Raw genomic sequence first — 17,413 nt, forward strand, 5'->3', positions numbered from 1 at the left:
TTAAGGTGTAAACAGGGTTAAGGTGTAAACAAGGTTAAGGTGTAAACAAGGTTAAGGCGTAAACAGTGTTAAGGTGTAAACAGGGTTAAGGTGTAAACAGGGTCAAGGTGTAAACAGAGTTAAGGTGTAAACAAGGTTAAGGTGTAAACAGGGTCAAGGTGTAAACTGGGGTAAGGTGTAAACAAGGTTAAGATGTAAACAGGGTTAAGGTGTAAACAGGGTTAAGGTGCAAACAGGGTTAAGGTGTAAACAAGGTTAAAGTGTAAACAGGGTTAAGGTGTAAACAGGGTTAAGGTGTAAACAAGGTTAAGGTGTAAACAAGGTTAAGGCGTAAACAGTGTTAAGGTGTAAACAGGGTTAAGGTGTAAACAGGGTCAAGGTGTAAACAGAGTTAAGGTGTAAACAAGGTTAAGGTGTAAACAGGGTTAAGGCGTAAACAGGGTTAAGGTGTAAACAAGGTTAAGGTGTAAACAGGGTTAAGGTGTAAACAAGGTTAAGGTGTAAACAGGGTTAAGGTGTAAACAGGGTCAAGGTGTAAACAGAGTTAAGGTGTAAACAAGGTTAAGGTGTAAACAGGGTTAAGGTGTAAACAGGGTCAAGGTGTAAACAGAGTTAAGGTGTAAACAGGGTTAAGGCAAACAATTGCGTTACTAAAAATACAAACTTGAAAAAAACGCATCGTTACCACAGCCGGCAAGCCATAATTACCTTTGAGACATATAGCTCCTGTTTTAAATGTCAGATATATCAAATGAAACATCCTTCAACATACCTCTCATACGCACTATACAGCTAGATGATTGAGTTCAAGAGATAACAAATCTATCAATAACTTAATAATTATACAAAATCTTATTCATTCATGTGATGTGAGCCTGTAGTAACATGTGATGTGAACCTGAAGTAGTATGGGATACCACCCTGTAGTAACATGTGATATGAACCTGTAGTTACATGTGATATGAACCTGTAGTAACATGTGATATGAACTTGTAGTAACATGTAATATGAACCTGTAGTAACATGTGATATGAACCTGTAGTAACATGTGATATGAACCTGTAGTAACATGTAATATGAACCTGTAGTAACATGTGATATGAACCTGTAGTTACATGTGATATGAACCTGTAGTAATATGTGATATGAACCTGTAGTAACATGTGATATGACCTGTAGTAACAAGTGATATGAAATTGTAGTAACATGTGATATGAACTCTTAATAACATGTGATATGAACCTGTAGTAACATGTGATATGAACCTGTAGTAACATGTGATATGAACCTGTAGTAACATGTGATATGAACCTGTAGTAACATGTGATATGAAATTGTAGTAACATGCTATAAGAGCCTGTAGTAACATGTAATATGAGCCTGAAGGAACATGTGATATAAACCTGTAGTAACATGTGATATGAACCTGTAGTAACATGTGATATGAACCTGACATCACATATAATATGCATCAAATGATAAGATTCATAGCCCTGGTTACTACAAAGCGAACAAGCCTGTATATATGAAACATATGCATAGTAGCTTAATTTAGATTAGGTAGTTTGACACAAACTATAGTGGTATTTTATTTGCTGCTGTTTTAGATATTTCTGGTAAGATGAAAAGCCATTTGAACTCTTCTTACATCTTAAAATTCAGCATCCATCTGAGTAACTGTTCGCTTGCAACTGGCTAGTGTGTTGTCACCCACAACATTGTGAGTTCTATAGGAACTGAATAGTAGTAAATGCAATGAATCAGCTAAAACACAAACCGATTCTTTTTGCTCTTCTGATTGAACGAAACTATTTTTCTCCAGCTTACATTTAGCGATGTGTAATTGTCTATTATTTATGCAACTTAGCTTGAGATTAATGAGTTTTATTTAGTTTTACCAAGTTTTAGCACATTTCTTTATTTGGTATTTAGTTTGTTTATTTTAGTTTGTTTTATTTTACATTAAATCATAACATAACAAGATGATAAAAAAGTAAGGTGCAACGATGACCCATATGTGCAGTAGGATGGCTATTTGAGGCGCAGAGGCCGAGTTAACAGATGAGATTGTTAATGAAAAAAACATGGATAGTCTAAGCAAAAGAAATCAGAACAAATCTACTCTGGAGAGTTCAGCAAGTACTTCCTCAAAGCAGCCTTAAAACCATCTATTAATTTTCCTTAGCAAAATTGGCAAGGAATTCCATGCTTATGATACACGATAGGCAACCCGATAGGCAACCCGTCTACGGCCACTAGTAGAAGAGGAGGAGGGTGGAAGAGGTAATAAAAATAATGAATGACGAGTGTTGTAATGTGTTGGCCAAGTTAGTTTGAGATTTAAATTGTGTGAAGACTAAAATACTTATTCTTAGTTAGTATAGTCGTTGCATAGGCAAAACACGAGATTTTTAAACAAAGGAGTTGACGGAAAATAAGAATTTTTCTGATATAATATTCTAAGTAACCGCTTTTAGATGACCAAAATGTAGTTGAAGTAGCTCTTTGAAGCATTTTCCCATAATTTCAAGCAATAAACTATTCTACTGTTAATTAGAGTATTATATAAAAATAAAAGAGGCATTTCTGGTAAGATCAATGAGGCCTGGCAAATAATTCCCAAGCTTGGTCGCAGTTGTTTTCTCAATAGTTCTGTGTCTTGATCAGTTTAATGTACTATCTATTGTAACACCTTGGAATTCAATGCTATCTGTCATTTGTATGTTTTGTTCATTCATGGAAATGTTTTTTGTTAATCGAAATTTATTTTGTGGATTTTGAACAACTATGAAATTAGTCTTGTCAACATTCAATGTTAGTTCAAAGGCTGAAAGTGTGTAGTATATGTAAATCAGTTGTATGCTATTGACACTTAAACATCAAAAAAGGCATTTTAACTGAAATGTTTTGTATTTTGACTGTGAATAAAATCTATAAATTTCGAACTCTCATCGCGTCTCATCAATTATTCTACAGCCTTAAATCACATCGCATTCATCAATATCCCACTCGCTGCTCTTTCTTAAATCTAAAGCTACCTCCCTCTAAATCTGCTTCAGGTCATCGCGGAATGTCTTATCAGCAGTCAGCACAATGGAACGCTCTGCCTGATGGAACTGCGTAGGGTTGCGAGCGGGCCAATTTTAGACGTGCCCTCAAGCTGTACGTGTTGAGCGATGAGTAGATAGTTTCTGACTGCTCGCTGTTAACTTGTGGCCCAGCGCCTTGACTAGCAATGCTACTGCGCAGTTTGGACCTCATCCTTATTTTCTTTTGTTGTTTTTCTGTCTTCTTATCTTTTGATGAAATAAAACAAAACAAATTTTGCCAAAATAATTTCTTATTTCAATCTTTTGTCCACAAAAACGTAATAATTGTTCAAAGCATGACATCAATTAGTCAGAAAGTTGGAAGGGAGAGTAGCGCTGACGTAGACCCTCCCGCTGAGATCTGCTCAGTAGAGACAGGTTTATAACAAGATTGGCCTTTGCAAAGTTTATCAACAAGCACTTTCTCAGCACACTGTCGGTACTATAAATCCCTCACTCTGCTAAGGACTTGGGTGTGTGCATTGCAGCTCTCTTTACAAAAGTAAACATCACAAAAAACTAATTGATGCTAAACATTCATAATTGATTGGGTACTTATGCTACGAGCACACAACTCCTAATCATCTTCTTAGTTTATCTGACAGCTTCTAAGAAATAGGTTAAAACCATTCCAAAGTTATTTGATGAAGTTATTATAAAGCCTGAATGACATTATTTTCTAAATGTGCAGTTAGCAAAGTTATTATTTGTTAAGAGCAAAAAATTTTTGTTAGCCTGCTACAGTATTTTTACAGTATCCTAGAAGAGAATTTATGCTCTTCTATTGAGTTATGTTTTGCAATTTAGAATTTTTTTACATTATCGGAGTATTTTAGTTTGTTTGTAAACCAATTTGATGTTACACTTGCAATGACACACTTAGCTGAGCGAATTTTTGTTTCATTTGATCAATAGCTTGGGAGTTGTCTTACCTATTACTGCAGCCAGGTTTGCATATATATAAACCAATATTGCAACCAATAAATACTTGGAGTTCATGAAATCAGGTTAATTCTAGAACTGTACCCTAAGATAAGTCTGTGTTTGAAGTTTCTCATTCTAAATCTTTTGCTAATGTTGATTATTAGTTGTGATCTCTCTTTAAATATGTGGAGACAAATCAGGAATACCATGTAGCCGCAAAACTGTTGCTCTTTTAGTAAAAGATTTTTGATAATTTCATAAAAAAATTTACACAACTAGCATTACAATGTACATGTATATATATTATTGTATAAATATTATTGCGTATATATTATTGTATATATTATTGTATATAGTATTGTAGTATTACTGATAAATTATTATACTCTTACAATTTGGCTGCCATTTTTGTCCCATACTAAGAAAAAGGAGTAATTTAATGCGGGATGATTTGACTGAGATTTATAAGAGCTTCATAAAAGCTTCGTAAGAGTGGTGCTCAAACCCCTTCAGAGGTCTCCCCATTACAACACGCCTGCAACAAGCAGATGTATCAGTTTGAAGTTGTTTTCTCGTTCTCTGCCTAAAATATGGACAAAAAAACTAAAAATTTAAAATAAAAAAGGTGCCAAGGAGAAGCTTAATGTTGTGATGAGTGTAAGATAATAATCAAATAAAGAATTATAAATGAAATTAATTATGACATGATGTAACTTTGGGTTGCCTACTTGTACCGTAACAAAATATTTTGCATAGAAATGAGAAATCTATAAGCATTGACTTCATTGTACCTGTATCTATAAAGTAGGAGTTATCCTTCAACCGCTACTTTTAGAATTTGTGACCGACATGATAATTATCCTATCAAAGGCTTATATAAGAATCCAATGAAAATTTTAGCATCCACTAAACACAATTGTTACAAAGCAAACACTGAAATATCATGGCATCAAATCATTAATTTATACTTATAAATCTCCAAGTTTGTCGACTGTCATTTGGTCCAGCTATAGCAATTAGTATCTCGGAACCTCCCAATCACCAGGTGATGACCTAACCAATTAAGCAACTCGAGATGCAATGGATTTACTAGGCGGTACGAGTGGTTATCTGGGTTAAAGTTCGCATAGCGACTCTGTGTTACGCCAACATCACTAAATCTTGCTCCCACGGCTCTCCTTCGTAAGTTTAGTTATACAGATAGTAGCTAACTCACTTTAGTCATTGGCACTGTGCCAGACTAATGGCAAATGGCAGACAACTACATTACCTGCCATTGTTAATAAGCAGTTTTTTAAAACCCATGCAATGTCGGGCATTCGGCTAATATATTTATAAAGATCTCAGGCTACGACTTACTGTACGAAAACTTGATCACAGTTACATTACTTGAAAGGAAAATACACGAGAGAATATACACGAGGAAAATACGTGAAGAAAAGTTTAATGAGGCTCCTAGCTTCTGATTGGCTGATGAGCGTCTAATTTGTTGGCGCAACCGAGCACTGCTGGGTTGCACCAACACTGATTTTCAGATCGGTGCCGACACCGATTTTTCCGTTCACAGCTACTGACGCCGACATCGACTCATCAAAATTGTCCCTGTTTGACAAAATCGGTGACAAAATCGGTCAGTGTAAATGCACGCTAACAATTTCCGCTTTATTGAAACTACTGTGTCCTATGAAAATACTTTGCAAATTTTCCATAGAAAACCTCAGAATACAAGGTTTATATCATTAAGCATTAACTACAGGTAATATTCGCTGTTATTATTTTATAAATACACTTTTCCAACGCAATAATTTACAAATTCACACAGTAATAACTTCATTATCATAATTTAATTCATGTTAATAACAAATTTAGATGCTAACATAAATTAATTTGTGCCGTCGATTTTTTATGCGGTGATACGTGCAAATGCTGACACCTCTAAAATGTTACTACTGCCTACGCAATACAGCATACAAGCAATAATTCAGTTTTTTGACGTCATTCTATCGGTGTCGGCCATCATTGTAGACAACTTTTATTGTTTGAAACACGAAGCTTCTACAATAAAATTTTGAAAACGATGCCTTGGCTTGCAATCTCTTTGTTATAGTATCAAAGCAACACCAAAAAATACTATTAAATAAGAGAATGATGATGAATTTCTACAACTAGAAGTTTCCCTGTCATACAGCCCACGACCAAAGGGATATTGGAAAAAGAAAGGGTACTGCTGGTTGAGAAATGCAATATTAGCAGTCAAATGGCACTGCAGTGCAATAGGATAACTGCGATGGTAGCTGCAATGGTAGCTGTAATGTACTGGGTGTTATTATGTACAACAAACAGCAATACTGGAAGGAAAAGATTATATGTTCAGTTCTCTCCCCTTCAATAGGAGAAATGCAATATTAGAAGTAAAATGGCAAGCTGCTGTGTAATATACATAGTTCGAAAGTTGGTTGTGTTGAATGTAGGATGGTTTTAACAGCAATCTGTAACAGAAAGCAAGCCTTAGCATTTACGCGTCTGGATGTTTGGAAGTTCGACCCTGGCTTGTACATAAGATGTGAAGAATTTTGGCTAAGGTTCTAAATAACTTAATGAAACCTTCAGTAATTGGACAAAAAAACATAGGCTGATAAACTGTGTACCACAATTTGGTACCTGTAAATCGGTCTATGCCTCAAACGATCTACGTTTAGTACAGAGACCTTTGGATAAATGAACTCGAATGATTATTTTGATAATTAAATCTTATAATAAGTTTATAAAATCAAATAATTATTCTTATAATTAAATATTTTTGCAAGATATTAAAAACGGAAAGATATTGGAGACCTTCGGCAATTGGACGATGCCATAGACTGAGGAAATGTGCATGTTTTTCTCGTGAAAACTTAATGGTCCTACTCTCGGTCGCACGGCTTTAATCGACGTTTCGTTGGCCAGTCTTAATTTTGATTAAAAAAGGCCTGTCAGGATCTAATAGCAATCTTAGGCCAAATTAATGTCTATTTATGTATCATTAGATCAGATGGGTTAGTTTTAAGATGAGGATGAAACTATGATTGAGTTCTTCATAAAATATCTCTATCTACAAGATTCGAACTCATGACTTCTAATTTGGTACTGACACTACACGACTTTCATCAGTCGGTCACTTTTTAAATTTGAAAATTAATCGTTACTAGTAAAGATTAATCTTCAAAAATGAAGAATAATACTCACTATAGTAGCAGTGATAATCCGTGAAGTTAGCAGATTCTTACGTGAGGGAAGTGTTATATGAACAGACTCACTACGGCTTATGAAATGTGCATGAAACAGGACCACTTCAAGCACTGTCAGGCGGAATTGACAATTTTAAAACTTCTGTCTATTTGCATAAATGTGCCACAATCTACCTGAATAAAAACTTAAGAATTGTCTTCACATGCATTAAAGACAACTGCCTTGAATGAATGTGTTCAAGGATTGTTGTCATAAAAACAGTGTAGAACATTACATTTAAACTCAAAGAAATGCTGGGAATGCAGAGTTTAATGCTAGTAACATATAAATTTGATGTGTAACAAAAAGCTTGAATATATATAATCCATGTACTTACATCTAAGATATACAATTGAACCTGGTATTTATGAAATCATGCAAGAGTCTAAGCTGGGTGTTTTTAAAACCAGTTGATTTCTTTGGTCAACAGCAGGTTGATATTTAGGAGTTGTCCAACCAGGCTGAGATCACCCACACCAAATACAGGCAATGAAGAGCAAAAATGGTAAGTGAGCATTTATTTTGTTTAAATAAAGGTCAGCACTGTTAGTAACTACACCATAAATGCAAACTTTGACTGAAATGAACACAATTATAAAATATTACAAAATGCAATTTCATTGCTGCAAATAATATGAAACCCACGAGATGAATATAGTCTGGTACTTTCTAAGGAAGCCATTGAAGACTTCACAGAGTCTGATCTACAGACTTCGAACTAGCCTGTCTTGACAAACTGTTGTTTTTGCGGAGTTGTCCCCCGTCGAGCGGGCGAGTGACACAACAGCTTGTCACAAGACATACTGCACCTGATGCATCAGCTGCACTTATAGGGAGTTGTTCTCTTCCGTCTATGCGGCTTGGTTGCGATGTTATGTCGGTCGCTCCATTGGTGATCATAACGAATTTCGCGCAAAAATTTATGTAGCAAAAATAAGACTACAGCGTTTAACCAGCGACCAGTCTCTGCGGTAAACTGTAGTAGAACCTGAGAACTTATGAAACAACAGCGACTAAATATGTCGTTATTTGTGCGCTCAGTCAGTTTTATTTCCATTTTTTGTATCAGTCAGTTTTATTTGTTCTTATGGATTTTACTTTCAATTTATTTTATTCTTAAAATCTACTAACGTTTACAACACAAACTGGTCTTTGGTTAAATGTTGTAATCTTATTTTTTCTACATAAACTTTTACGCAAAATCCGTTATGATTGCCAATGGAGTGACCGACATAACATCGCAACCAAGCCGCATAGACAGAAAAGAACAACTCCCTATAAGTGCAGCTGATGCATCAGTTGCAGTACATCTTGTGACAAACTGTTGTGTTGCTCGTTAGCTCGACGGGGGAACAACTCCGCAAAAACTACAGTTTGTCAAGTCAGGCTAACGTCGAACTGATGCATTACAGAAGAAATTGTGATAGGGCTCACTTCCTAATTATACCCATAGTACTTGTGTGATGCCAACCATCATGCTGATCATAAGCCCTAACCACTGAACCATGACATCTCCATTGCTGCAATTATAATACAACTATTCAAAGGTAGTAGAGCTACAGGTAGTAGAATGTAGAAACAATAACAAACAAAGGTAAACGCAATACAATAGAGCATAGGCTCAGTGAGTAGCAGGGGAGATAAAACCTAATATGTTTATATAGTTTCTGGTCGCATGATTATAAGACTAGCACATGAAAGTTTTATATATCCACTGGTACCCTGACAGTCTAGTGTGCCATGAGAAATCATCAGGTGTGCCAATAAAGCACAGAGAATTTATATATGCACATTAATTTAGAAATACTGGAAGGTGAATGACTGGTGCAGGTGGTATCATGCCCCGCATCTGAGCAAAGTGTTGTGGGTTCTAACCCTGTGCAAAGCAATCTTTTTTCAACCTCAAGCTATTGCTTCAAACAGATAGATGGATACAGTTTTTATTACAATAAAGCAAATCCGGTGTGCCTAGCGAGATCGTGAGGGGTAATAAGTAGCTGCAGAGTTATTCTGACTTCGGCCAGATGGTAGCCTTGGCGCTCATTACAATAAAGATTTGTTCTGTTCCCTTTTTCTCTCATGAAAGCAAAGAACAGCTACATGTATGTGCACAATTATTTTGGAATGTAAAAGAGCGGTTGATTAGCACAGGTGTTAGTGTTGGACAATTAAATCAAATGTTATCGGGCTGAGTTCCACACTAAACCTATTATCAAACTTCAAACCCTTGCTTCAAATAGTCTGACGAATGGCAAGACAAACAGACAAACACCGGTCTTATTATAGCACAGATGGTCACGGTGGGTCTAAGCCACTGCCCATCTCAATACTAAAAACCAATTTATTATTTGTCATTAGGTATTGCTATAAATACATGTAAACAAATTATTTTTTTACTTTCGAGCTCAATCATAAATTAAAAATTACAAAAATTCTGTAAACGTTGCACTTTAATAATATGATGAACCTAAGACGTATTCCTGTGCTCAAGTTAGCAATGGTTGATATTGTCACAGTATGACTCATATATCTAGTTACAAGCACCTCGTTTCTCTATAACTGTTATAATTTCTGCAGATGAAATATGCAATTATGGTTTGTTGTTATTGTAAGTTTGAAGAAATAAAAAGCTACAGCAATTGTATCAGCGAGCACACTCCCTATATTTATATTAGTTCGTTTCTTTTAGATGTCTGGAATAACAGTAAACAAACACTCATAAACCTTTTACAGGCATGAAGAAAGATTACTCGCTTAAAAGAATTACTTTCTATAGTACTTACTGCTTGTGCAGTTCGACATTTCCAAGGGTTAATTGAAATGACTAACTTTTAAATTGCTAATGCTAGAAAAGGAAAATTAGGCGCTCTCAACTAGTTAACCACACTATGACCTGTCATGGATAAGCAGGTGCTCTTCACTAGTCAACCACATGTATGACCTGTCATGGCTAAGCAGGTGTTTTCAACTAGTCAACCACATGTATGACCTGTCATAGATAAGCAGAGTGCTCTCAACTAGTCAAGGACATGTACTATCTGTCAGAAGATGAAGTCACTAAAGAATTGTCTGGGTCTTGATGAACTTAGCAATGGATGAGAATAGCCGACACAAAGTTAGCATGTGGCTGTGTCTTTGGGCTAATCGTCTCAAAAGCCACAAAAGTGGAAGAAGTGTAATAGTGTAAAAGTGGAAGTGGAAGAAGCTCTATATGAGGTTAGTAAAAGGAAACAGCTATGGGAGCTCTACATAGGCAGATCAGGATTTCTTTGGACCAAAGACTAAAAGAGCAAAGGTTTCACTAGTATAGAGGCTGCGTATTTGGCAATATTGTATCCTAGTTCCAAAAAGGATTAATCTATGAAGCTGAAACATCCATTAATAATGAAAGTTAACTGGAATACCTATTATATAATTTTCAACTTTCAATTTAATAGATTTACGGAATACCATGTATGCGTGTTCATTTAACTATTGTGCTTCTTAAAGCCCATCAATGAGATTAAAGCTATATTAAAACATTCCAGTTATTCATAATGCAATTGTTAATTAAATGTAAACAGCCATGCAGTTCAGAATATGAACTCTACCAGGAAGTTATTGAAGACAGAGTACAGACATGGCATTTCTTCATGGGTTGGATTTTTTAATAAAGCCATTTGGCTGCTAGACAGCCTTAGACAATAATCTACAGTCTGTTGTGGTTAGTTTTTCTTTTTAGGTTAACCTTACAGGATAAAAATACTATAGTAAGTTCGAAGAGGGTTGTAAGAAACAAAGGCCTTCTATATCGAGTAATACAAAAATCTTTAACCAAAAGACTTGCTCGGTTAAAACTTTATTTCAACCTTGCTTAGTGATCAAATTACACGTACACAGAGGCTTAGAAAACAAAAATATATATATTTTGCTCTTTATAGTTTCTTAGCCTACCACATCTCCCTCACTCTCTCTCACACCCTTTCACTATCCCTATCTATCTCTCCCTACTTCTTTCTCCCTTTCTCCTTTATTCCTTCTCACTTTCTTTCCCTCCTCTTCTTCTCTCTCTCAGTCTTTCTCTCAGTCTCTCTTTCCTCTCTATATTTCTCTCTCTCACTTTCTTTCTCCCCCTCCCTCTTCTTCCCTCCCTCTCGCTCCCTCTTTCTCACTCTCTCACCCTCACCCTCCCTTATTCTCTCTCCCTCTTTTTTCCTCTTTCTCCCTCTCTCTCCCTCTCTCTCTCTCCTTCCCTCTCTCCCCCCTCTCTCCCCCTCTCTCTCTCCCCTCTCACTCTCTCTCCCTCTCTCTCCCTCTCTCTCCCTTTCTCTCTCTCTTTCTCTTTCCCTTTCTCTCCCTCTCTCTCTCCCTCTCTAAGAGAAAAAGAAACACTATTGTCATGTGCGCTGACAATTAAATCTGCAGCTTTAAATTGAATACATAAAAATTGAAATTAATACATACACTGTAATTTGTAATGAATCCTGTGCCCAGAGATGAAAGCAGATTGCTTTGTTTGATTCATTGCCCTTTGCAATTACCCACCTGTTTTATATGTGTGTTTCCCGTGTTGAACAAACAACTTCATGAATATTTGTAGCCATTAAATGAAATTCGATCCCTTACAGCTAATAAGCGTGTTGCTACTAATCAAGCTATACATGCTGAGTGTAGTGAAATAAAGATTTGCCCTCTGAGCTACCTACTAGGATGCATGTCAGCAGTTTATGTTTTTATAATCAGTGAAGCAATAATGAAATGTTTGTGCTCAGCTCTTGTGGCCGGTATATGTAACCACCAGCAGAAGTAACTTGAACTATCTTTATTGGTTTTTGAGTAACTGAAATATGTCGCTAGACCAATGACAATCTAACCTGATGACCTTAGATGATGTTTTTACCTGACCTGTTCAGTCTCTCACCAATTTTCACACAGTCAACTACATAATGTAACCTTCTTTTAGTAAAGTTGTAAACCTACTTATTCTGTATTATAGCTTGGATTGTTCAAAGAGGCACAGGTCAGTAAGTCTATCTTAAATAACAGTTTTGAACTATATATGTGTTTTGTTCTTTTTAACTGACTGATTGCACTTGGATAATTTACTTGAAGTATAAATTTCTTGAAGATATCACATGTATTGTCAATTATGAATTTATAACCAATGCTAATTTCACTTAATAATTGTCTGTAATTTCACAGGTTTCACGGTGTGAAGGCTTCAGCCCTATATGATTAACAATAAATATAATCAACATCAGTGATTCAAATCTCTCATTAACAATCCGAGTACAAATATGAGTTTGGAGTTTCTATAAAACTCTACACTGAGTAACTTGACAACCATTTTACACACTTATAACAAATAAACCGCAGAGATTCTTATGTCAGTTTTCTGCATTATCTAGAGTTTTTAGTGTTTTACCATCTAAACTAAAAATTGCTGAAGAAGTTCTACAGCTATTTAGTATAATAAGATTACACATCTCGCTAGAATTTCCTCACTAGTGAATATTATAAGTTATACTGTTCAATATTCACTATTAAGGGTAAGACCTCAGTTACAAAGTTTAATGCTATTAAACATTAACACATGAATACTCACTACTCAACAGCAGAATCCTAGTGATGACAAGTTTAATGGTGAAGAATGGGAATTTGTGTTTGATTCATCTCATGTTGAGTAGACTTACTGATATTTTACTATTTTATAAATAAATCCCAATATGACATATCAAGTAATTTTGATTTTACTGTAATTCAGGTTATGAAAAACATGACTGGTGTATAAGTCAGGAATGGACTTTTAAGCTTGACATCTGGTGTCAAATATTCGGCATAGTTGCTGGAATTTACGGTACATGTATATGTACAATAAGGTGAATGAGGGCGCAGGTGGTTGCCAGCTTGATGGCTATGCAGCATGTCGCAGGTTCCAATCTCGTATGACGCAGGCCATTTTCCCAACCACCAAACGTGGCTTTGGTTTGACAGATGCAGTCTTCTTACCATAAATTCTGGCTTATAAGTCAAAAATTAGACATAAATACACAAGCTTGCAAATTTATTCTCGACTTATACGGTGGTAACGTTTTCATAACCCGAGTCCCAGTCAAATTCAACTTCATAAAACCATCGTGAATAAAAATTACATTATACGGTATATAGAGATTTATTCCTAAAATAGTAAAATACTAGCAATCCTACTCAACATGAGATGATTAAACACAAAGTCCCTTTCTTCGCCACTCAAATTGTCATCTCCTTGGATTTTCGAATTAGTGTTTTCGAATTCAATGTTTCTTCTTAAAATCTGCCTACAAGTTCACACTTGGACAATCCATTTAACACACCCACTAAAAACACGTAAAACTGTACAAAGAAAAATGTGCATAATATCAATTATGGCAGTTTTGTTCAATGCAAATCAATATGGCTGAAAAGTATTGTGTTTCATACCTTGTGGTCTTCACTGGAAACCGTCGTCTCTCGTTCTTTTGTTACTTGTATGTATTGCCTCCGGCACAAAAACAAGAAATTTTGATGTTGGTGTTTTTGGATGCCATTTCTTTAGCTACGCATCTGATGCCAACTGAACTATTAGCGAGAAAATGATTTGAGCCAGAGAAGGAGTCGACTTATATAACAGGCACATGTAAAAATCAGGATTTTTAGGAAAATAGGAAATCAGTTACATGCCAACTAAACTTTAGACTTTATCTTATACGATTTGCATGCCATATTTTACGGTATACTAAAGACTGCATCTGACAAGGCAGTTTTGACATATGGCAATAAAATATCAAAATGGATTAACTTGGTGCGCAAAGCTTTGATATAACACAAATATATTATACCTGATGAGTGAAATTCTATGCTACAGTTAGGACAGTAATATTCCTGTCAAAGAGTTGACTGACATCCTTGGTTTTATGCTATAACTGAACAGTAATATCCATGTCAAAGAGTTGACTGATATCCTTGGTTTTATGCTATAACTGAACAGTAATATCCATGTCAAAGAGTCGACTGATATCCTTGGTTATATGATATAACTGAACAGTAAAATCCATGTCAAAGAGTTGACTGATATCCTTGGTTTTATGCTATAACTGAACAGTAATATCCATGTCAAAGAGTTGACTGATATCCTTGGTTTTATGCTATAACTGAGCAGTAATATCCATGTCAAAGAGTTGACTGATATCCTTGGTTTTATGCTATAACTGAACAGTAAAATACATGTCAAAGAGTTCAACTGATAGCCTTGGTTCTATTGAAGGCATACATCTAATACTTCTCTAACTAGTAAGGGAGGATGTAAAATGCTATCAGTATGTTGCATAGCTGTTTATTAGCAATTCCTTTCTTTTCTAGTTTCTGGTTCATTTAGTATGTATGGTAAATATATCCCAAAGTATAGTGAGCTCTTTATAGTCACTTCGACTTCAGCGCATTTCGCTATTTGAACACCTAAATTGTTTGTTTTAAACAAACTCTCTGTCATGGTCGATTAAACGATGTTATGGCACCATTACATTGGAATTCGTGTGCTGACGACAGACATAATAAAAATAATTGGATTAGGTTTGTGGTGTTGCTTAGTTACCTTTACACCGACAGCGACAAAAAACTATAAAACACAAAGATGACTACATGTATTCATTTGCTGGTTTGTCCCCACTTTGGACCAGCTCTCTTTCGGAAGCTGTTCATAAATCTCAAATAAAGGTTAGTGTTTTGTTTGTAAATCTTTCAAGTTACGGTATATAAGTTTTAGCAATGGTAACAGAGACTTGTAACATATTTGCTACAAGTACTACAGAGTGTGTGAACGATTTATTGTGGGATCAACCAAACTGTCACTGATTTCTGAGGATATCTACACACGTTTTTAAAATTATATTTTTGAGTGAAAGAAAAACTTCTATAGCTACCATACAAAAATTACTGGTGGAAGATCGTGAATGGTTATGAAAATAAATACAGCACCGACGTTTTCATTATTTGTGGAATCTGGTTCGACCTTGCCTAATTATAATCTGGCATGTGTGGTGATAAAAACATGTAGAGTTGTGACAAGATTGGAAAATTGTATCAGAATGGTGGCCAATAGAAATGCTTTTGTCTCTCGTTCATTCATTCGCTAATTGTCAGCATTGATGTCTATAATTTTCCAAAATAATTACTTTGCTATTATCCGCTTAGAGCATGGATTGTGAGTAATTTATATCAAAAACTTTTTTTTCTTGTTTAACATCAAAATCACGACTGAAAAATGAAGTTTTATGATTATATTGTTACAAATAGTTAAAATGTCAATATTTTAAAGTTTATTTTAAAATTTTTTAAGACTGTTATTAAAATATTTGTTAAAGATTTTTTTTATAAAAACTCATATACATGTACATTATAGACTTCCATAGCTGCCAGTTTCGTTGTAGATTGAACTTATAGAATTCTTTTAACTCAACTGATAAAATACTTTGCAAATGCATTTAAAACCTTCTTTATTCAATTTGTACTTACCGCTTGTCTATTTTTGTCAAGGTGATTAGGCTGAGAACTGCAGTTTGTTTATGAGCTGTAGCTGCAACACCTTTAGCTTATGGTCTGTGGCAAGCAAGAAAATATTCAGTCTATTATCAATGAATATAAACAACATATTTTATGCAGGATGTTTGATAAGGGAAGATATACGCGCTATTATGTGTATGACGGGAAGATAAAAAGAAGAAGAGTGATGGCAAAGCTGTAGCGGTTCGTGTTGGTGTCGGCATCCTAAGCGCTATTATTGACCTAGCAGGTGCATGTGGTGAATAATCTACTATGAGCAACCTATCTTAACATTTTCAGGGCACTTAGTAACAGACCCCACAGCTTTCAAGGAATGCCTCTGTCTTGCGATAGATGTTCCCTTCATTCAAGATACTATCATTTTATAACAATTTAAAACTGTCTTGTTTTTCTTCTTTGTTTTCTTCTGAGTAAATAAAGCCAAACACATTTGCTGCATTGCTGCTACCTTTTCTCTTATGGTTCATCTGCAAGCAATTTGGGTCTCAAAGTTCAACTTTTACCTTAGAGAGTTTAAAGGAGTTTGAAGAGAGAATATAACTCCTCAGCTAATTTCTCTACTCAGATGTTAGTACACTGCAGTCTATTTATCTACTAGTTTGTATTTTCCACATTCATCTATCAGAGATTAGACAACTCATAGTACAACAGTGAGAAGCACACAGTTTGTGATTACAAAACTTACACATTTGGTTTTAGCATCGAAGATTCTATTTTTAAATGCAAACAACACAAGACTGGTTCAACTTTTTTCAAAAATAGATGGGAATAGTTGTCTTGATTTTATTGTGTGGATGCTTTTTTGGCTAATGGTCTAATGCAGCCACAAAACTGGATGGGAAGCTACAGATAAGGTTAATAAAAAGAAAAAAGGCCATAGAAACTCTGCAGCCACAGATGATGATTTCTTTGGAACATAGGCTAAAAGAGCAAAAGTCCTACTAGGCAGGTCGAGTCGAGTCAGGTCAGGTGAATATATACAATAGACATCCTATAATTTAAACCTCCTATAACATATATTTAACATTGCAGAAATAATTGATATAACATTTATAAACAATTTATGTAGCATTTTTGCTTCGTATTAAAAAAATTATTCATATAAAAATACTCCATATAAAGTGCAAGTCGGTGCAAGTTTTCGTATTTGATTTCAATAACAAGAATCTCGTATTTAACCTTAAAACACACCACTTTCTCTCTTGTCACACTTAGGGGGCACTCTCATTCTCATTTTTTCACTCTCTCATTCTCCCTCTTTCTCTCCTCTCTTTCCCTTTCTCTCTTCTCTCTTTCCCTTTTTTTTCTCTCATCTCTCTCCTCTCTTTTCCTTTCTCTCTCCTCTCTTTCCCTTTCTCTCTCCTCTCTTTCCCTTTCTCTCTCTCCTCTCTTTCCCTTTCTCTCTCTCTCCTCTTTTTCCCTTTTGTCTCTCCTCTCTTTCCCTTTCTCTCCTCTCTTTCCCTTTCTCTCTCTCTCTCTCTCTCTCTCTCTCTCTCTCTCCTGTCTCTCTCCTCGCTTCTCCTTTCTCTCTCCTCTCTTTCCCTTTCTCTCTCTCTCTCTCTCTCTTTCTCTCTCTC

Source organism: Watersipora subatra, chromosome 8, assembly GCF_963576615.1.
Source record: "Watersipora subatra chromosome 8, tzWatSuba1.1, whole genome shotgun sequence".
Lineage (NCBI taxonomy): Eukaryota > Metazoa > Bryozoa > Gymnolaemata > Cheilostomatida > Watersiporidae > Watersipora > Watersipora subatra.